This window comes from Scyliorhinus canicula, chromosome 8, assembly GCF_902713615.1.
Source record: "Scyliorhinus canicula chromosome 8, sScyCan1.1, whole genome shotgun sequence".
Lineage (NCBI taxonomy): Eukaryota > Metazoa > Chordata > Chondrichthyes > Carcharhiniformes > Scyliorhinidae > Scyliorhinus > Scyliorhinus canicula.
Window position 1 is genome coordinate 155656421 of NC_052153.1, and position 21699 is coordinate 155678119.

The 21699-nt window shown below is 48.1% G+C and overlaps 1 protein-coding gene and 1 long non-coding RNA gene across 3 annotated transcripts in view; one reads left to right on the forward strand and one right to left on the reverse strand.

Annotated features, from left to right (window-relative positions):
- Positions 1–18756, reverse strand: part of LOC119970610 — a 39526-nt gene extending 20770 nt beyond the window's left edge. Inside the window, exon 1 of the long non-coding RNA XR_005461650.1 lies at positions 18647–18756. This is a non-coding gene — a long non-coding RNA (uncharacterized LOC119970610). The remainder of the gene's footprint in view (positions 1–18646) is intronic.
- The window catches only part of sv2ca (synaptic vesicle glycoprotein 2Ca), a 315141-nt gene that overhangs the window by 120993 nt on the left and 172449 nt on the right, over positions 1–21699 (forward strand). The window lies entirely within an intron of this gene.

Here is a 21699-nt window from a genome sequence, read left to right on the forward strand (position 1 = left end):
AGAGAGGCTTGCTGCTCCTGCGCCCACTTCCACCAGTCCTCGGGTGTTCCGCCGGCCGCCATTTTGTCTTTCTTCCCCTGCTTTTCTTGGGGAGCTGCTGCAGCTTTTTCCTTTGCCCCACTCCGGGTGAGCACCATAAATTATGGGGAATGCTCCTCTAGACACCTTCCCCCACTGGGATTCGTCGGGACAGCGTCGACTGCTGCTAGAATTCAGCTTTCATAAAGGCCCTCAAGTCAGCTTGAGACCTATAAACTGGCCCTTCCTCCGCTTGCCTGCTTGCAGAGGCTTTTGCCTGCTGCTGCTTCAGCCCAATCTTGGCCTGTTTCTGAGGGTCTGATAACCAAGAAACATACTATTCCTGGGGGAAAGTACTCCACGAACATTCACCCACGCCTTTTCATTGAAATTCCAACCCATGCCGCCCAAAAAAGAGCTCTTTTCTGTAACCTTGGGCAGGAGCTACCTCTGTGTGCTCACTCACTCCATGCTGCACACCGGAAGTCCCCCCCGTTGTGTATTATTGAACATGAAGGCAAGCGACCATTGATCAGTGAGGAGAGTGAATCTCTTGCCGGCCAGGTAATGCCTCCAATGCTCCACAGCTTCTAGGATGGCTTGGGTCTCCTTCTCGACAGAGGAGTGCCGAATTTCAGAGGTATGGAGGGTGTGTGAACAGAATGCCACGGGCCTGCCTGCCTGGTTGAGGGTGGCGGCCAGAGCGACGTCTGATGCATCACTCTTGACTTGGAAGGGGAGGGTCTCGTCAATCGCGTGCATCGCGGCCTTGGCGATGTCAGCCTTGATACGGTTGAAGGCCTGGTGAGCCTCGGCTGTCAGGGGGAAAGCGGTGAAGTAAATGAGCGGGCAGGCCTTGTCTGCATATTTAGGGACCCACTGGGCGTAGGATGAGAAGAAGCCCAGGCGTCGTTTGAGGGCCTTGGGGCAGTGGGGGAAGGGGAGTTCCATGAGGGGGCGCATGCGATCGGGTCGGGCCCCAGAATTCCATTTACAGCGGTGATCGAGCGAGCCTGGCACACAGCAGCGAAATGTCCTTTCTTCCCGCAGGCCTTGCAGAGTGCGCTCCGTGCCGGGCAGCACTGCCGGGGATGCTTTGTCTGTCCGCAGAAGTAGCACTTGGGTCCCCCGGGTTAGCTGGCTGCTGCACGGCGCAGGCTTGGGGTTGGCTTGGGGCAGCTGCTGGTGGGGTCCACGATGGGGCGGTCGCTGGTGGGTCCATGATGTCCAGGAGTGGGGCGCTGTGCGGTTGGGGGCGTACGCTTGTACATTACGGGCGGCGACCGTTAGTGAGATCGCGAGTTTCTTGGTCGCCACAAGACCGAGGGTAGCCCCTTCTAAGAGGTGCTGGCGGATGTACGCCGACCCTATGCCTGTAACAAAAGCGTCCCTAATTAGGAGTTCGGAATGTTCAATGGCCGAAACGGCCTGGCAATCGCAGTCCCTCGCCAGGGCGTGCAGGGCACGCCAGAAATCTTCCACAGACTCACCGGGTAGTTGATGCCGCATGGACAGGAGGTGCCTGGTATCGAGTTTGTTGGTCTGCTGGGTGTAGTCCTCTTTCAGAAGTGCCATGGCCTCAGCGTAGGTGGTCGCATCCCGGATGAGGGGTAAGATATCGGAGCTCAGCCGTGTATACAGGATCTGGAGTTTCTGTGCCTCTGTGGGTGGTTCTGTCGCAGATCCGATGTAGGCTTCAAAGTAAACTAGCCAGAGGGCGAAGGCCGACTTGGCGTTGTCTGCTTGAGGGTGCAGCTGTAGGCGATCTGTCTTGATGCGGAGGTCCATCGTTGTAAAATATCTGCTTAATAAATCTATGCACTATCAATTACAACGAGACAAGAGTAGAGTGTAATCGAGGCTTTATTAAGCAGATGTGTAGCCTCCCGCAGCTGCTACCGAAATGGCTGCAGCTCGGAGAGCCCACACATTTATACTCCGCCTACTGGGTGGAGCCATCAGGCAGGGGTCTACCCCCCGTACTTGTAGTACAGGAGCCTTACCGTATTACATCTCATATGTGATATATACAACAGTGGTGACTACCACAATTACATGATTCCAGTAAATATACCTGATGAATCAAATATCTTTCCCAATGTCCATTTCTCCTGGCATGTTCATGAGGTAATTGTGTTGGAATCTATCAAATACTTCAGTATAATCAATAAAACATAGGTAGAGGTCATTTTGCATTTCAAATGGCTCTTTCTATCAAGGATTTTAAAAGATAGATTGCATTTTCTATAAAACCAATGGGCTGGATTCTCTGATTCTTAAGCTATGACCCCACACCGGCGTGGGATCGGTGGCATTTTACGACAGACAAAAGGTGTAAAATGGCCACCGATCCTCCGTTTGGCTGGGGGCTCGCATTCCCGCAGCGTAGAGCATCAGGCCTGGAGAATGGCCAGGAGAAGTCCTCTGGCAGTGTAGTTCAATTCTACGTATTTACTCCATCTTTCCCAGATTTTGTCCTTTTCCATTAGAATGGAACCGTCCTTTGTTTTCAAACATCCACTGGAGCTACAAAGTTTTCTCTTTCCCAAAATTTTATGAACGAGTTGGTGAATTTTCTTAAGTTACAAGGTTTTCAGTGTCTCAATTAAACTGTATTTGTCATTTGGCCGTTTTGAATTTTCCTCTTTGCACTTTTATTTTGCAGTTCAGTCTGTTTTATTCCCATTCTATTTAATTTTTCTGCTTCCTTCCATTAACTCCATGATTTCTTCTGTCAACCTTTTGTGCTTGAAACATTTAATTCTTTTTAAAAAATAAAATTGGAGTGCCCAATTATTTTCTTTCCAATTAAGAGGCAATTTAGTGTGGCCAATCCACCCACCCTGCACATCTTTTGTGCTGTGGGGGTGACGCCCATGCAGACATGGGGAGAATGTGCAAACTCCACATGGACAGTGACCCAAAGCCGGGATCGAACTCGGGTCTTCGGCGCCGTCAGGCAGCAGCGCTAACTACTGCGCCACTGCATAGCCCAAACCATTTTATTCTAATTGTATTTCTATGATGCATAGCTATTATTTTCAGCATTTTGATCAGGGAGCTATGATTAAAGTGCTGATCTTCATTGAAACACATGCAGGGAGACTTAACTGATCTCTTAGGTCTTTTTCCGATCGGCAGGAGCAGAACAGAAGCCAGCTCTCCACATTGGAAAGGCAACTGTAGTACAAGGGCCTGGCACACATAGGGTTAATGTGGATAGAGTACAGCACCACACATTACCTGACGTAAGAGATTATATTGATAATGCTGCAGTGTACTTAGTACAGACAGTTCCATACTGGTAATCTTGGAGATCATTGAATCTCATTTAGGGTCAGATGATTAATTTATTTTGGCTATTATCAATCTGATACCCACATTTCCAACAAACAGACAGCGAAGTTTGGACATAACCAGGGACATATTGCAGTTTCAACCCTCATAGAACTCCTGATAATGTATCAGTGTTTTGGCACTCCGAGATAGTACCATCTTGAGAGGCTTCTCCTGCTTGTATCACTGGCCAACTTAATAATGATAATCTTTATTAGTGTCACAAGTAGGCTTACATTAACACTGCAATGAAGTTACTATGAAAATCCCCTCATCGCCACCCGTGTCTGTTCGGGTCCACAGATGGAGAATCCAGAATGTCCAATTCACCTAACAAGTACGTCTTTCGGGACTTGTGGAAGGAAACTGGAGCACCCGGAGGAAACTGACGCAGACACGGAGAGAATGTGCAGACTCCACACAGACAGTGACCCAAGCTGGCAATCAAACCTGGGTCCATGGCGCCGGGAAGTAACAGTGCTAACCACTGTGCCACATAGACCTACACAGATGTCAATGTACAGGCAGTCCTCATTTTTATGACATTCGAGTTACAACAAAAGTCACTTACAGCATTTATAAATTGACACCCTGTTTAAATTTTGCATTGCCAGTTTTGGCTTTCTGACACCGCACCAGTGAACTGTTGGTCTTTAACAATTGTTATGTTCCTTTACGTTCCGCCTTTCACAACCATAAGAAGGGCAAATTACTTCTCATATACAGTGTAGAAGTGCTTTTGAAAGTGGAGGCATTCTTCTACCATGGGAAATACACTATTCTAAGGCAAGATCTCAAAACCTTTTCACTATTCTGTGAAAGCAGGATATCGCACATTGGTTCAGGATTCAAACCCCATTTATAATATTGTTCCTATGGGAAAACTGGCCCTGACAACGTTTCAACTTGCAACACAATCGTTGCAAGTCTGAGGACTGCCTGTATGCCCATAGGGAGAAATGAATAGTCAAAATCACAATATTTGAACGTTGACAAATTTGCTTTACTGTTTTGATGTTACTGCCGGCATACTGTTGTCCAGTCTGCTGTGCAAAGGATGGTAAAAGTTGATAATGTAAATGAACTAGAAATGTTTTCCAGTGAAGCCAGTACATGATGACCAGCTGCTAATTAACTTGAATGGATAGCACAATATAAAGTAGGAAGCACATGAACACTCCTTGCTAGTCAAAGTTATTTACCCTAGACACCAGTGGGAGGTTAATTAGACAGAAAACCGTATTGTAGAACATGCGGATCACGGCATAGAAAACCCTGTGACAGATTGTCATTAAGATATGCTGTGCCTGAAGTGTAGGCTCAGACTGTGACTTACTTGGCACCAGGAAAACTTGCAGTGCTTAGAGAAGAGCAATGTTCAGGATAGGAAGATATGAATGGAAAAAGTAATGCGTGCTGTGAAATGTTATATAGATAAATAGGTCAGGACGGGCAAAGAGATGCCCCCCCAAACCATTGGGATTCGGTGAAAGATACACTAATATGTTTACAAAAATTGTCCCATTAGAATTTTAATATATGGCTTTGAAAGTAAGTAATGGAGCAGAGAAGTATGTTAATGTGAGGATATCAGTACACATCTGAGGTGGGATTCTCCCCTACCAGGCGGGGAAGGGGGTACCGGCGGGATGGGGTGGCGTGAACCACTCCGGTGTCAGGCCGCCCCAAACGTGCGGAATCCTCTGCACCTTTAGGGGCCAAGCCCTCAACTTTTAGGGGCTAGGCCCGCGCCGGAGTGGTTTGCGCCGCGCCGGAGTGGTTTGCGCCCCGCCGGCCGGAGTGGAAGGCCTTTGGCGCCACGCCAGCCAGGGCCAAAGGGATTCCGCCGGCCGGCGGAAGTCTGCGCATACACGGGAGCGTCAGCGGCTGCTGATGTCATCCCCGCGCATGCGCAGGGGGGGGGGGTCACCTCTGCGTCGGCCATCGTGGAGGTTGACGCGGCCGACGCGGAGGGGAAAGAGTGCCCCCACGGCACAGGCCCGCCTGCGGTTCGGTGGGCCCCGATCATGGGCCAGGCCACCGTGGGGGCACCCCCCCCAGGGCTAGATCACCCCACGCACCCCCCCAGGACCCTGGAGCCCGCCCGCGCCGCCTGGTCCTGCCGGTAAGGGAGGTGGTTTAATTCACGCTGGTGGGACTGGCATTACAGCAGCGGGACTTCGGCCCATCGTTTGCCGGAGAATCGCCGGGGAGGGTGGCCGCCGACAGGCGCGGCGCAACTCCCGCCCCCGCCAAATCTCCGGTGCCGGAGAATTCGGCGGCCGGCGGGGAAGGGATTCATGCCGGCGATTCTCCGACCCGGCGGGGGGTCGGAGAACCCCACCCCTTATGCTTGGTGTCATACATGTTCTGGAAACTAATATGGTTAAATGGTGGATCTTACAGGCAGTGTGCGAGACTGTGCACATCAGTGCCTGTAGATAACAGTGATTCAATTCTCCTCCTTCTTTAAAATGTAACGAATTTGGGCAGCACGGTGGCGCAGTGGGTTAGCATTGCAGCCTCACGGCGCTGAGGTCCCAGGTTCGATCCCGGCTCTGGGTCACTGTCCCTGTGGAGTTTGTACATTCTCCCCGTGTCTGCGTGAGTTTCGCCCCCACAACCCAAAAATGTGCAAGCTAGTTGGATTGGCTACACTAAATTGCCCCTTTATTGGAAAAAATGAATTGGGTACTCTAAAAAAATTTTTAAATGGAACAAATTTCAACGGAGCCCTTTACTGAGTACCTAACCATTTTATTTGGATTACTATGTGGTGAGGCATTGACATCTTTCCTTCATCCCTTAAATAGACAAAAAGGAATGTTGGATTGGATTTGTTTATTCTCACGTGTACCGAGGTACAGTGAAAAGTATTGTTCTGTGTTCAGCTCAAACAGATCATTCCGTACATGAAATGAAAATACATAATAGGGCAAACATAAAATATACAATGTAAATACAAAGACACAGGTCGGGTGAAGATGTGTGAAGAGATCAGATCAGTCCATAACTCCATCAGTCCAGAAGAGGGTTGTTTAGGAGTCTGGTGACAGTGGGGAAGAAGCTGTTTTTGAGTCTATTCGTGCATGTTCTCAGACTTCTGTATCTCCTGCCCGATGGAAGAAGTTGGAAGAGTGAGTAAGTCAGGTGGGAGGGGTCTTTGATTCTGCTGCCCGCTTTTCCAAAGCAGTGGGAGGTGTAGACAGAGTCAATGGATGGGAGGCAGGTTTGTGTGATGGACTGGGCTGTGTTCATGACTCTGACGTTTCTTGCGGTCTTGGGCTGAGCAGTTGTCATACCAGGCTGTGATGCAGCCAGATAGAATGCTTTCTATGGTGCACCTGTAAAAGTTGGTAAGAGTCAATGTGGACATGCCGATTTCCTTAGTTTCCTGAGGAAGTATAGGCGCTGTTGTGCTTTCTTGGTGGTAGCCTCAACGTGGGTGGACCAGGACAGACTTTTGGTGAGATGCACACCTAGGAATTTGAAGCTGCTAACCATCTCTACCTTGGTCCCATTGATGCTGACAGGGGTGTGTACAGTACTTTGCTTCCTGAAGTCAATGACCAGTTCTTTAGTTTTGCTGACATTGCGGGACAGATTGTTGTCATTACACCACTCCGCTAGGTTCTCTATCTCCCTCCTGTATTTTGACTCATTGTTGTTCGAGATCCGACCCACTATGGTCATGTCATCAGCAAACTTGTAGGTGGAGTTGGAGCAAAATTTGCCACGCAGTCATGTATGTATAGCGACTAAGGATGCAGACTTGCGGGACCCCGGTGTTGTCAAGATGCTCACGGGTTGAGTGTAAGGCCAGGGAGATGGCTTCTGCTGTGGACCAGTTGTGGAGGCATATGAATTGCAGTGATCTAGGCATTCTGGGAGTATGGAGTCAATGTACCTCTTGACCAACCTCTCGAAGTACTTCATTATGATCGATGTCAGGGCCACCGGACGATAGTCATTGTGGTGATTCTTCTTTAGCACTGGTATGTTGGTGGTATTCTCGAAGCAGATGGTGGCCTTGGAACAGAGAAGGGAGAAATTGAAAGTGTCCATGAACGCATCTGCCAGCTGGTCCACGTGGGATCTGTCCGGGCCCATCGCCTTCTGGGGGTTCACTTTCAAGAAGGCCAATCTGACTTCGGAAGCTGTGATGGTGGGTGTGGGTGTGTCCGGGCCGGCTGGGACAGTCAACAGCGATTTGATGGTTTCCTGCTCGAACCGAGAATAGAATGCATTGAGTTTATCGTGGAGGGGTGCGCTGCTGCCGGAGATTCTGCTCGGCTTCACTTTGTAGCCCGTTATTTTGTTTAAGCCTTGTTACAACCAACGAGCATCTGTAATGCTAGTCTGTGACTCTAGCTTGGTTTGATATTGTCTCTTGGCATCTCGGATGGCTTTGCGGAGGTGGTACTAGATTTCTTACATTGGTCAGGGTCGCCTGATGTGGACGCCTCAGACCTGGCCTTCAGTAGGGTGTCAATCTCCCGATTAAGCCATGGTTTCCGGTTGGGGAACATATGTACTATTTGTTTGCCATGCAGTTGTCTACACATTTGCTGATAAAGTCTGTGACGGTGGTGACATACACGTTTAAGTTCATCACTGAGGTCTTAAATATGGACCAATCTACTGACTCCAAGAAGTCACGTAGGAGCTCTTCTGTTGCCTCGGACAAGCACTGCACAGCCTTCTTAACAGGATTCTCCCACTTCAGTATCTGCTTGTATGCCGGGAGAAGGAGCACCATCTTATGGTCTGATCTTCAGAAGTGCAGTTGGGGGATGGATCGGGTGGCGCCCTTGATTTTTGTGTAGCAGTAGTCGAGAGTGTTGTTGCCCCTGGTGGGACAGGAGATGTGTTGGTGGAATTTTGGCAGTACACTTTTGAGGTTGGCCTTGTTGAAGTCCCCGGCCACAATGAGCAAGGCCTCCGGGTGTTCTGTTTCAGAATGCCAAATATAAACAACTATATTTCTTAGTAACTGCCTTTTGCACTGTCAGTTTACCTCAATCCTGTGACACGGCAACATTTTTCCTCCTTCTCAGTAAGTGATGAGAAAATTCTAGCAATTATGTTGTAAGTCACTCCTCCTCTTCCTTTTTTGCAAAGTGGTAATTGTTCATGGCACAAACTGAAAAATCTGATGGCACTAACGGAAGGAATAGTCTTGGATGATAAGATGCAAATATCAGAGCTCTGAAACTGAAAAGAGTGAAAATGATCTAGATCATCACAATAAAAGATATCTGCTGTGCATTGAAACCTGTGAACACATCACAAGGGGATTCTTAATTGCAGGCTTGCTATCATAGTTCAGAATATGTCTAGAGTTAAACCATTCCTAACCATTCCCAGCCATCCTCAATATAACAGTTTCAGACACAAATTGGGTTCTAGTTGGGTATATAATCACATCTTTACAGCCATTCCCCCCCACCGAGTCTGCACTGGCTCTCTCAAAGAGCATTCTACCTCGTACCACTCCCTTGCCTTAACCCTGTAACCTTGTACATTCTTTCTTTTCAGATAGCAATTCAATTCCCTTTTGAATACCTCGATTGACCCTGACTCCACCACCTTCTCAGGAATTTCCTTCCAGACTCCAGCCACCCTCTGGGTGAAAAAAACATTTCCTCACATCAATTCTACTCCTTTTGCCAATTATTTTGAATCTGTTCCCTCTAGTACTTAATGTTCTCTTGAGTGGGAACAGCTTCTCACTACTTACCTTTTCCATACCCCTCGGGACCTTGAATACCTCTATCAAGCCTCCCCTCAGCCTGCTGCTCTCCAAGGAAAACAGTCCCAACCGCTCTAATCTATCCACATGGCTGCTGTTCTTTATCCCTGGACTCATTCTTGTGAATCTCCTCTGGACTCTCTCCAATGCCTTCACGTCCTTCCTCAAGCACGGTGCCCAGAATTGGACGCAGTACTCCAGATGAAGTCTAACTAGTGTCTTCTACAAATTCAACATGAATTCCTTACTCTTGGACTCAATGCCATTATTAGTAAAGCCTAAGATACTATATACTGCTTTCTGAACTGCTCGCTCAACGTAACCTGTCTTCAATTAATTTTGTACATATGCACTGGGGTTCCTTTATTCCTGCACACCCTTTAAAGTTTCTTTCTTTATTTTATATTGTCTGTACTTATTTTTTCTGCCAAAATGAATCATCTCGCTCTTCACTGCACTAAATGTCATCTGCCACTTGTCTGCCCAATCCACCAATATATCTAGAATGTTAACTAACATGGAGATCAAAATCTGCGATAAATTTTGTCGAGATAATTGATGGAAACAATTATCATGTAGAATTAATGTTTGAGCCTGATAACAAAATGTAATAAAAACAAACTAATACTGGACAGTCTCAGCAGGTCTGATAGCATCTGTGGAGAGAGAAGGGAGCTGACATTTTGAATCTGGATGACTCATTGTCAAAGCTGAAGAGAACTGGAAATAGGGTTGGATTTATACTGTTGTTGGAGGGGGGACATGTGGAACAGTGTGGCTGGATAGAGGGTCAGTGATAGGTGGCGATTGACAAAGATGATGTGGACAGAAAGACAAAGGGAATATGAATGGGGTGATCAAGACGAAGAAGGGCGCTGATAGTGGCACATTAAGAGATTAGAATGTGTTAATGGCAGAATTAAAGTATAATAACTTAAATCTTTAATATTATCATGAAGAGACCTCCAGGTTAGTGCATCAGAGAAAGGTCTTGCTGTATGGTATGATTTCACCTTTGAGATACAATGGGCGGGATTCTCCGACTCCCTCCGCTGGGTCGGAGAATCGCCGGGGGCGCGGCGTGAATCCCGCCCCCGCCGGCCGGGTCGGAGAATTGGCAGGGGCGGGAATTGCGATGCGCCGATCGGCGGTCGCTCGCATCGACCCCCCGGCGATTCTCTGGCCTGCGATGGGCCGAAGTATGTTTTCAAACTTAACAAACTTCTTGTAATTGTTACAATTTGTGGAACATAGGACTGGATTTTCAGCATTGAGGCTGGAAGCTCGAGTCAGGAAATTTCATTGTTAGTGACTGCTAGGTACTACTGATGGGTGAGTGATGGGGAAGTGGTCCATCGAGCAGCACGAGAGGTTGGTAATGTGGTTGGTAGATTTGTTCTTTGATGATTTGTTCACTGACCGTGGTCAACTGATGAAGGAGCTACGCTCTGAAAGCTAGTGATTCCAAACAAACCTGTTGGACTTTAACCTGGTGTTGTAAAAATTCTTACTGTACCCACCCCAGTCCTACGCTAGCATCTCCACTTCTTCACTGACCTTGACCCCTGCTGTGATGTCATTGAACTTCTTATGACACAGCTGCCATGCTCTTGGGGCCAGAGTCTTGGATTTTCCCTCTCTTTTCACCTGCTCCCATTATTGCCTTCGGAGGGTACTCCTTGAGGGTTCCTGGCCGCCATGGACTTCTCTCTTCCTATTGACCTCCATCAACCTCGGAGCCTGCTTTCTTCCCTGGTGCTTTATTTAATCAGGTTCCATTTACAACCTATTTGTAGTACTGGCAGTTAGCAGAAGCAACCTTCTGAGTGAAGCTCCTGTTTAAGAGGGTAAGGCTGCCTATCAGTGGTGCAGGCTAGCTGGATCACAAGCACGCTGTTTGGTCTCCTCTTGAGTATTCAGCTGACCATGCAGCATGGGTGGAGCTCAATTTAACATTATAGTCAGGCACAAAGTGTGCATGCTGCCTGCCCCAATAGGATTGGCTGTTGGAAAGTTATGAATTGCAACCAAGTGCATGAAAATGGGAGGTAATTTTAACTGAGGGAGTTTAATAGTCTCAAAAAAAGTAACTAATAAGTGGAAACCTATAACCTCAAACTAACATTATCCAGCATTAATTGTGTCACTTAAAGAAGTTACAATGATAAATTGCCTACTCTTCTCCTAGGTCATGTGTTCCAGGGAGGGAATGCTCCGGCTGGTTTTGTAATCCAGCTCTTGGCCTGTAACATTGTAGGTAGCAGATAAGGAACATATCAGCCATTATAGAATGGAAGAGCAGACTCGATGGGCCGAATGGCCTAATTCTGCTCCGATATCTTATGAACTTATGAACATATGATTGGGGCAAGAAATTGGTATAAGAGGTTAGCGTTCGGAAACATTGTTGGGGGGTGGCACGTGGCGCAGTGGTTAGCAATGGGACTACAGCGCTGAGAACCCAGGTTCGAATCCCGGCCCTGGGTCACTGTCCGTGTGGAGTTTGCACATTCTCCCCGTGTCTGCGTGGGTTTCACCCCCACAGCCCAAAGATGTGCAGGTTAGGTGGATCGGCCACGCTAAATTGCCCCTTAATTGAAAAAAATAAGTGGGTACTCTAAAATTATTTTAAAAAGGAAACATTATTGGGGTGAGGAGTTTTACCCCACATCCAGTCATGGTTTGCCAGACCTGGATGATGGGGGGGGGGGGGGGGGGGGGTGTATGTCGCCTTTCTGGCAAACTTATGACATTTCTTTCACGTTGGTGAGAACGGCAAAAAAATCCAGAAAAAAGGACAATTATTTTGTTTAAACTAGAATTGAAAGGAAAAGATAGAACTTTACCGATGGATACGTTGAAATCACAGTGCCTTTATAATGAAAAGACACAAATCGTAGTTAAATTTATAGTCACAAAGTTTTTTAAATGTTTGAAAAAAAAAATCAAAAAGTTGTGCAGAAATGCTGCCAACACCCTCATAAGGATTAAGCCATTTCACAGAATCTGGTGAGCATTATAACATCAGTTTACCAGTCGGAGACACAAAGGTGTTCTTTCCCCACTTTCCTCGCTTGTCTTCATGGGAATACGAATAAGGAGGCTGGAAAATGAATGGTATCGTGTAGGTTTAAATGGTCACTTTTATTGAATGCTTTTCAATGAGGGTGTTCGTCTAATTCTTGGTGGGAGGGGATGGGGGACTTGGGGAACTTATAGAATTAACAGTGGCTGATGGAAGGATGTGCTCAGCTACCCCAGCATTATCCCAGACATTATACAGCTGTCTCACTGTCGTGTGGGGCTGTGTAATTCACATGACACCCTGCTGTAACCTGTCATAACAATTCAGGCAGCAGAATACCCTTCTCCACAAGCCTTTCAATTACATTTGAAATCTATAATTGCCTTTTCTTGGCCTGTGTTGCGCGGATTGCAAACAAATCAAACTTCGATAACAACATCAGCTTAAATGGCAACTTGTCAGAACCATCAATTGACTTCAACTGAACCACTTCACTTTGGCTCAGGCTATGTGGAACATTGCATAAATTTACCAACAAATGAAGTACGACAAAGTAATGTGTTTCCTGAGGAGTTAAAAAGCAGAACAAGTTTAGAATCAACCATAAAATGCTACGTCATCAAACGACAGCAGCCTTCAAGCACATTCTTACTGTCGTGAGGCAGACCAGATCCTGTTTTCTTTGCACCCTTTTCAATTGTTTCTTTGGGTGTAACCCTTGGCACATTTATTCAGCTTTAGGGAAGGTGCCCAACTCAAACAAGCTGGACCCAATTTTTAACTGACAATTTTTCAACCTGATCATGTGATTCAGACATGCAGCACACTTTGGCTGTGCTGCTGGCCCACAAGAACATCTTGGGATGGGTTTTAGCAGTCGAACCCTCCTGCCCTTTCCCGCTTTTCCTAATTGCAATTGCCCCTGTCACCTTCGTTCCCTTCCTGCTCACGTGAGGGGCTGGGTGGACCGGTCAAGTGGGGAAAGGTCTTTTTGCATTTAAAGAGCTTGAGAGACGATGTGGTGCAGCTGCAGGAAACCTCCCTAAGGGTGAAGGATTAGGTTAGGCTTTGGAAGGGTTGGGTGAGCCAGGTGATTCACTCAGGCTTTGATAGAAGGGCCTGGGGGGGGGGGGGGGGGGGGGGTCAGAGAGTTAGGTTTCAGATGGAGAAGGTGGTGGCAGATCAAGGGGATAGATATGGTATAGTAACGGCCGCTTCGGAGGGGGGGTTTGGTGATGTCGGTTGGCATGTGTGCTCCGAATTGGGATGATGTAGGGTTTATGAAGAGGATGGGCGACCATCCCAAGCCTGGACATGCATCAGTTAATTTTAGGGGGGATTTAAACACGGTGTAGCATCCGAAGATATGGGTGCAGGCGCTAAAGATGAATTTTTGCCGTGTTTTGCCAAAATCGCGATGGGCGCCAATTTGATGCCAAATCGTAATGAACTCCATTGCTGCAGCCAGAAAGGCAGCCACGCCGTTGCGCATGCCACTGACAGCCCACTGTGAACTTAGGGCCACAGGTCATATAGGTGTCCCCCCCGGCCACCCTCCTTTGTTCCCTGCTGACCCATCAGCTGGGTGGCTGCACTCCAGCACAACCCAGTGCCATATTGTTGGCTGAGATGACTGTGTGTGGGGAGTGGAGTGTGTATATGCGGCTGCAGCTTGTCAGCCTCCTGAGTGTCAATCATGGACCCGGCAAATCCCACACCGTTTTTCATTGGAACAGATTGTGCTCCAACTTGGCGCTGGTGCTAGCCCCTCCACAGTCGCTGAATCGGTCTAGGTTCGGTGCCAGTTTAGCTGTCATGAAAGTCCACGAATCCTGCGCCGCCGTCAGCTCTCAGTCTCAGAAGTGGAGAATCCAGTCCCATGTGTTTGAGCCATCGAGACCGAATGCTAAGTTTCAGTGATGGGAGGAACAGGGCATGGTGGAAATGAAGGATTTATTCTCAGTAGGGCAGTTTGTGAGCTTGGAGGACTTGACAGTGAAGTTTGGGATTCTACGGGGGGAGGCCTTTAGGTATATGCAGTGCGGGATTTTGCAAGGAAGGTTTTCCCGCCGTTTCCGGTGACACCTCCCTCCTCGTTGTTGGAGGACGTGTTGTTTGCAATGGGGTTGGAGGGGGAGGTGTCATCTCGCCGATTTATGGGAGGATTCTGGAGGAGGATATAGCATCATTAGAGAGGGTTAAGGCCAATTGGTGGAGGTGTTGGGGGTGGTGCTGGAGGAGGGGTTGTGGTGTGAGGTGTTGCGGAGGGTGAATGCCTTGACTTCATGTGCGAGACTGGGGTTAATACAGTCAAGACAGTTAAAGGTGGTGCACAAGGCGCACCTGATGAGGTCAAGGATGAGTCGGTTGTTTGAAGGGATGAAGTCCACTTGCGAGCTGTGTAGAAGAGGTTTGGTCAATCATGTACATATATTCTGGTCCTGCCCGAAATTGGAGACATTTTGGAGGTCTTTTTTCAGTCACATGTCGGCCATCTTGCACTTGCCCCTGTCCCCTGGGGGCCATATTTGGGGTGTCAGACCTGCAGACGGGGACGGGGGCGGATGATTTAACCTTTGCCTTGCTGATTGCTCGCAGGCGGGTCCTATTGGTGTGGAGGTCAGCTTCTCCGCCCTGTGCCTCAGTGTAGCTGGGGTCTTGATAGAGTTCCTGTATCTAGAGAAGGTGAAGTTCACCTAGAGGGGATGATTGAGGGGTTCCATAAGTGATGGGGTCTACTTATCCTTCACTTTAAAGAGATGGTTACTGGGTGGGGTTATTTTCGAGTTATATGGGGGTTGATTGGTAAAGGAGGGAAGGTTCTTTTGTTATTTTTTTCATTGGGGAATGCTTTGGTTTATGAATAAAATGTTAGAAACCAAATTAAAATATTTCAAAAAACAAGGAAGGCAATTGGTTGACTGCCTCAGAGATATGTTGTGTTGTTCCTGCTGGCTGTTAAATGGATTGTAATAACATCTCAACAAGATGATCAATCCTTGTCTCTGGTGACCTAATCTTACTATAAAATACATCCTTTGCAGTCAGCTCATTGTCTTACACACTTGTGAAACAGGCCGCTTTTTACACCTAGTAAAATGCACATGGCTAAGATGTCAGAATGCTAACTGACTCCTCAGTCCTCTGAAGCTGGTTGCAGCGAGTTTGAGCAATCTGGCGCCCACTCTCTCTCGGATTTCCTCTCCCTCAACCTGGCGCCCACTCTCCCTCGGATTTCCTCTCCCTCAACCTGGCGACCACTCTCCCTCGGTTTTCTTCTCCCTCATGGGAAGGCCATGAAACATGACAGCATCGGTGAAATTGCAGCTCAAACACTCATCACCAGCTCAACCCTCTCTTCGATAACTCTGTCAGCCCAACAGTTGGAAAAAATAGGCTGTGTGTCTTAAGCCCTGCTCTGTCAGCATAAGTGCAACAGCATGAACACTGGTCCTTCCTCTCGAGTGTTCAGTGTCAGGCTGGGGTCACGTGATCCATCTGTTGGCCGGGGGTGTCCAATGAGAATATTTTGTGTGCCTGCCAGAGGAAGGTGGTGGGGGGGGAGGTATTGTGATGCCAAGTGGCCCTTTGGTGAGGGGCCCCTGGTGGTGCCTACTGAAGCAAGGTTGTGTATGCTGTGGAGCCAAACTCCAAACTATGCATGGAAAAAACTTCTGGGTTTCCTGAAGAAAACCCCTTCTCCCCCCACTCCTGCCTAATCAGCCACCCGTAAGAACCAGTGGGTTCAGGGACCACAGTTATACCGAAAGAGGCAGTCAACTGGTCGTAAGTAATTTTAAGATAGTTTATTATCAAACAACAGTTTAGATATGATGCAGCAATAATTAGACAAAAGCGTTAACGACCTGCTACTGTCAAAATCCCAGACAGCGGGCCAAAACTTGGCACAGTGTGTGTCAATCCCACCTTCCTCCACTTCCTTCTTTTCCATTCTGGGGGGGATCAGCTGTCACCTTACCAGCACCACAGTAGCAGTATCTGATCCGTGACAGTTTACCCATCCTACTGCCTGAGCACTTGGTGATATAACCTTTTTCTGGGGGCTGGTAGCTTACCCAGCATCAATAACCTATTGAAACTATTCTGACCAATGAACAAAGAACAGGTATTCAAAATATCAGATGGTCACCACCCCCAACGCTGTGCGTCACCCTGCTCAAGGTCATATTTTTAGTTTACATCATGTTGAGGGTCATATCCTGGCCCTTTCTTAGCACTTGCGTAGATAAGGGGGCACACAAGGGACGGAATTCTCCAAACCCCCGCAGGGTCGGGGAATGGCCTGGGGCCGGCGTAATTCCCGCCTCCGCCGTGGCCGGAATTCTTCGCCACCCAGGAATCGGCGGGAGCGGGAATCACGCCCCACCGATCGGCGTGACCCCCGCGGCGATTCTCCGGCCCGTGATGGGCCGAAGTCCCGTTGCTGACAGGCCAATCCCGCCGACGTGCGCCTGCGGGATTGGCGGCTCGAGCGGGCCCCCGGGGTTCGGGGGGGGGGGGGGCGCACAGGGCGATCGGACCCCGAGGGGTGCCCCCATGGTGCGGGCAGTCCTGTGCCGTGGGGGCACTCTTTTTCTTCCGCCGCTGCCACGGCCTCCACCATGGCCGAGGCGGAAGAGACCACCCCTACCGCGCATGCGCCAGTGGTGACGTCAGTGGCCGCTGACGCTCTGGCGCATGCGCGGACTCACGCCGGCCGGTGAAGGCCTTTCTGCCAGCCCCGACGCCGGCCGGCGTAGCGCCAAAGGCCGTTGGCGCCAGTCGGCGGAGCGGGTGCCACTCCGGCGCGGGCCTAGCCCTTAAAGGTGTGGAGTTCCGCACCTTTGGGGAGGCCCGACGCCGGAGTGGTTGGCGCCACTCCGACCTGCCGGGACCCCCCGCCCCACTGGGTAGGGGAGAATTTCACCCAAGATGTCATCCAACACCTTAGCAATGTTAACATGGCAGTGCAATGATGACTGTTCAGAAGTCAAAGTGTTTAGAAATCTTCTTTCCAGAGACAGAATCAATTCTGCTTTGGAAATCCTATAAAGGCGTTATACCTGTTTATTCAAGACCACAGATTCTTACCCCTGTCAAGATTCAGCATTTTTGTTTTTATTCTTTTCAACATGAGCAATAACATGCATTATGAGCCTTGGCTTTGTTTCTTAATAATACAATATCACTATTCAAGGTTAAAATACTTTTGCTTTCATTTACCATTAAATGTATCTGAAGTGAATCTGGTACAAGTTTGTGGTGATCTCTGCCACTGTATATATGAGTGTGCGTGCATTAGGGGATGTATGACAGTACCTGTATTACAGGTTTGCTGGTAAGCCCCTGCTGGCTAGCTCCGCCCCCAGGGAGCAGTATAAATATGCATTAGTTTCACTGAGATGCCATTCTATAGCTGCAGCCAGAGGAATAGCATCTCACTGTAATAAAGCCTCTCTTGTACCGTATTGAGTCTTTTGTGTGCAATTGTTAGCGCCACAAAGTTAAACCCTTTTGAGGATTGAATACTTACAGGGAATTATCAGTGCTTACAGAACAATACTTACCTCTTCCGACATTTACAAATAGACATCTCTTCACTGTGTATTCCTATTCAGTACTTTCTGTTCCATTGTGCATTGCTGATGTAAACTGCGCCATTAGATTTTATTTTTGCTGCACAAAGATCACATTCTTGAGATTTCTGCTGCAAGGTATGAGGCTGTGTGCGGAGGACTGGAAATTTGATTGTTATCCAGCGGCTGCAACTGTTCTCTGCCTGCCTACCATCTTTAGCTGTTTAGCTCACAGGGCTAATCGCTGGCTTTGAAAGCAGACCAAGGCAAGCCAGCAGCACGGTTCGATTCCCGTAACAGCCTCCCCGAACAGGCGCCGGAATGTGGCGACTAGGGGCTTTTCACAGTAACTTTATTTGAAGCCTACTCGTGACAATAAGCGATTTTCATTTTCATTTCTTGGTCTGCATCCAATGGTACTTAACCTTTCTCTCCCACAGTCATGGGTCATTGTGTTAAATTATCCTTATTGTATGACTAAATCGCGAAATAAATATCTTACACAAGCTGTAGATTTCCAGGGGGCTTACTGCGGACAATTCCAGTGTCAACGCCTCTAAATGGCTTATCAGAAAATTGTTCTCCTCCTTCAAACCACATTGTGTCTCATCCCAATCAGCCTTGCTCCCACAAAATGTGCTTGAGAACAGTGACTGGGTTGAGATTCCACCAGTGGAAGGGAAGGAAAGTCAATAACCACAGGCCTTTACAAGGAATGGAACCGATGTCCCCAACTGGCATTAGAGGAGTCTGGGAGCCGCACTAAACTCTCAGTGGCCTGACATTGAAGCAGCAGCCAGTAATCTCAGAGGGGAAGAAAGATACCCGAGGATCAAGGCCTCATACGCATCCATAATGCTTCTTTGATCAATCTTATAAACCCCCACCTCGCAGAGAAAACTGTGAGGCATTTAAAATCGTCGAAGAGGAAAATCTGACCTTCCAGTGTAGCCGCAGGCACTGCATGTTCCCTCAGTGGTGCAAGTAGCAACGTGGGTATTTAAATGATGGGACCTCTCAGCGACCCCACATCTAGTGGTGACAATTTCCAAGGACGCTTTTTGTTTGCAGACCTATTCAACGCAGGTTGGCAATACATCACAATATGTTACTGTTAGGTAGCGGACATAGCAGTAGATTCATCAAAGCATCCCTTTCTTGGTCTTCTACAGGCATCTTAATTGAGATGGAGGCATACAAATGTCTCTATGTTGGTGCATAGTGAACAGGACACAGGAGAGGGAGGGTGGATTACAGCACCAAACTATCTCTCCAACTCTACCTCCTGACAGCTCTTCAATTAGAAATTCTAAGAAATATGTCGCAAATTCTGCCTGTGAGCATTCTAAATGAGCGTGAAGCTAAAGTGGGACGCACTTAATGTTTAACTGTTATTTGAATAAATGGGAAGGTTGTAAATTTCTCATTTAATTTGATCACCGAACAGAAAGTATTAGCAGTCTCCTTCCAAGTTAAAAGCCTTTCATTTCTGCCTGCAATGATACTTTGCCTTCCCACTGGCTTTTGGAGATATCCTCCAATCTCTTTCCTTATCACTGCTTACAGCTGTGCTTTGCCTGCTCCCCATGCTCCTGTGCAATCCGTTACCCATGACAGCGGCTGTGATCACACTGCCGCTTGTCACGGGCTCATTGTTGCCTGAAGAAACCTCCAGCTAAAAAGTTAGCTCAGGGGTGTACACCAGGGATGTGAAGGTGGAAAGAAATGCTTCCTTTACTGACAGGGAATGTTTATGTGTCTACTCAGTTGCGCAACAGCGCAACGCTCAAAGTACAGCAGATGCTCTTCCCCCTCACTCCTTTTTAATCCCATGCTGAAGTTATTTTCAATTTGTTCCCAAAGCAAAATATTGTTTATCTGTCCTTTCTCCCCCGACGGGGAAGCCGTGTATTATCGAGCCGTGTGTTCTCCTATTTGTCAAACTGGATCAATCTGAATTAAAATGCAACTGCTTAATATTAAGTGGGGGAGTAATGTGCAACAGTAGCCATTCCCTTCCGGTGCTTGGATACAGCTCCAGTCAATCCAGATGGGATGGAATTCCTCTAAAACTGAAATAAAAATCTGCTAACGAGGCTTCAAATCACATTTTGCAAGAATTTGTACACAGCACAGTTGCAGTAGCTCTGAAATAGAAGTGGGCCACAAGCCTGTTGATCCGTGTCTGTGTGAGCCAGCAGGAGATGCTGAGAAGATTTACTAATTGTACTAATCTGGCTTAATGATGCTGTAACAAATTGCAAACTGTAAATAGCTGCGACATCCTTGGAAAGCCCAGCTTCAGCAGAAACAGCTGATCCCTCCCATACTGCGCCTCAGAAACAATTGAACTGCAATGGCTGAGTGCAGGACAGCTACTATTGTTAATACTGACTTGGGATCATCTGCATGCTCTACAGCTTTGCTGCAATCAGGAACAGACCCTTCCTACCCACCCAGGTGGAGAGATGTGTAGGAGGAGGAAACTACAGGCAGACAGTAGCTGCCAGAGTCTTGCAATCTTTACAGCCTCATCATCCCATCGCCTTCCATCAGCCCAGCCATACGGGCCTTGCCCTCATGCATGCATTTCCAAACCAGAAAAAAAATTCACCCAATTAATTCCACCTTTGTCGAATATTTTCCAGAAATAATAAAGAATCACCCTTGTGAAAGCCCATGGTGCCAGCCTTGTATTCTCATGAACCTATCCAACTACCCTCCCCCCCACACCCCACTACATTCCCGGTATCTACAGTTTGGTCAAGTAGAAGGCAGCAGAGCTTTCCTCGAGGACCCTTCAGATGGATGTGTGGGTGATCTCAATCAGCTCTGAGTCATGAGGACCAAACTGCCTCATATCAGGGGCTGGTTTAGCACAGGGCTAAAGAGCTGGTTTTTAAAGCAGACCAAGGCAGACCAGCAGCACGGTTTAATTCCCGTACCAGCCTCCCCGAACAGGCGCGGAATGCGGCGACTAGGGACTTTTCACAGTAACTTCATTTGAAGCCTACTTGTAACAATAAGCAATTTTCATTTCATTTAATTTTCATTTCATTTCGTTTCATTGGCTTAGTTATAGCACAGAATGGGAAATTGGTTAGCGAGGCAGCAAGCAGAGAATAGGGTTAAACGGGCGATTTTCAGGTTGGCAAACTATAACTAGAGGAGTGCCACTGGGATCAGTGCTGGGGTCTCAACAATTTATAATTCGTATCAATAACATGGATGAAGGTGCTAATGGCGCAATTTTCACAAAAGGAAATAAAGTCCCATAATGAGTACGTTTAGCCGCGTGTTTCCCGGGACTTGCAGTGCCGAGAAACACATGGCTAGTCACCACTATTCGTATTGAATAAGGGGCCTAAACGGGGAACGCACGGCTGAGGTTGCACATAGCCCCGTTTTGTACAGTGGGGAGCTCCACTCTCTGCAACTCCTGATTGTAGCGAGAGATCAGGATGGCATTTTGCGAGACCTTCGAAACAATCCCCCCCCCCCCCCCAAGCCCAAGTGTAATATGGGAGGATCCCCAGCCCGCCCCCTCCCAACATCCATGCCGTGCAACCCCTGCCCGGTTGTACGGGCGCATAAAATGCCAGCTTGGCACCTTGGCAGTGCCAACTTGGCACCCTGGCAGTGTCTATTCTAGCTGGCAGCAACACCTGGGCACCTTGCAGTGCCAGGCTGGCACCCAAGTGGCAATGCCAGGGTACCCAGGTGGCACCAGCAGTGCCAGCGCACCATCCTGTCCAAAGGGCATGCAGCTTGGGGCCTCCGATCCCCTGGGAGACGCCCATGAGTGCCATTCCGTCTGGTCCCCTTTTGAGTGGACCAGTACTAAACGGCGCTCGCCCGAAAGGGTGGAATCTCAAAGCCTCAGGTACTCAGAAATCTACAAAGTAATTTAAATAAATTTAGATAGGTTAAGCGAGCGGGCACAAGAATTGGCAGATAGAGTATAATCTGGGAAAGCTTTGTAAATAGACTGG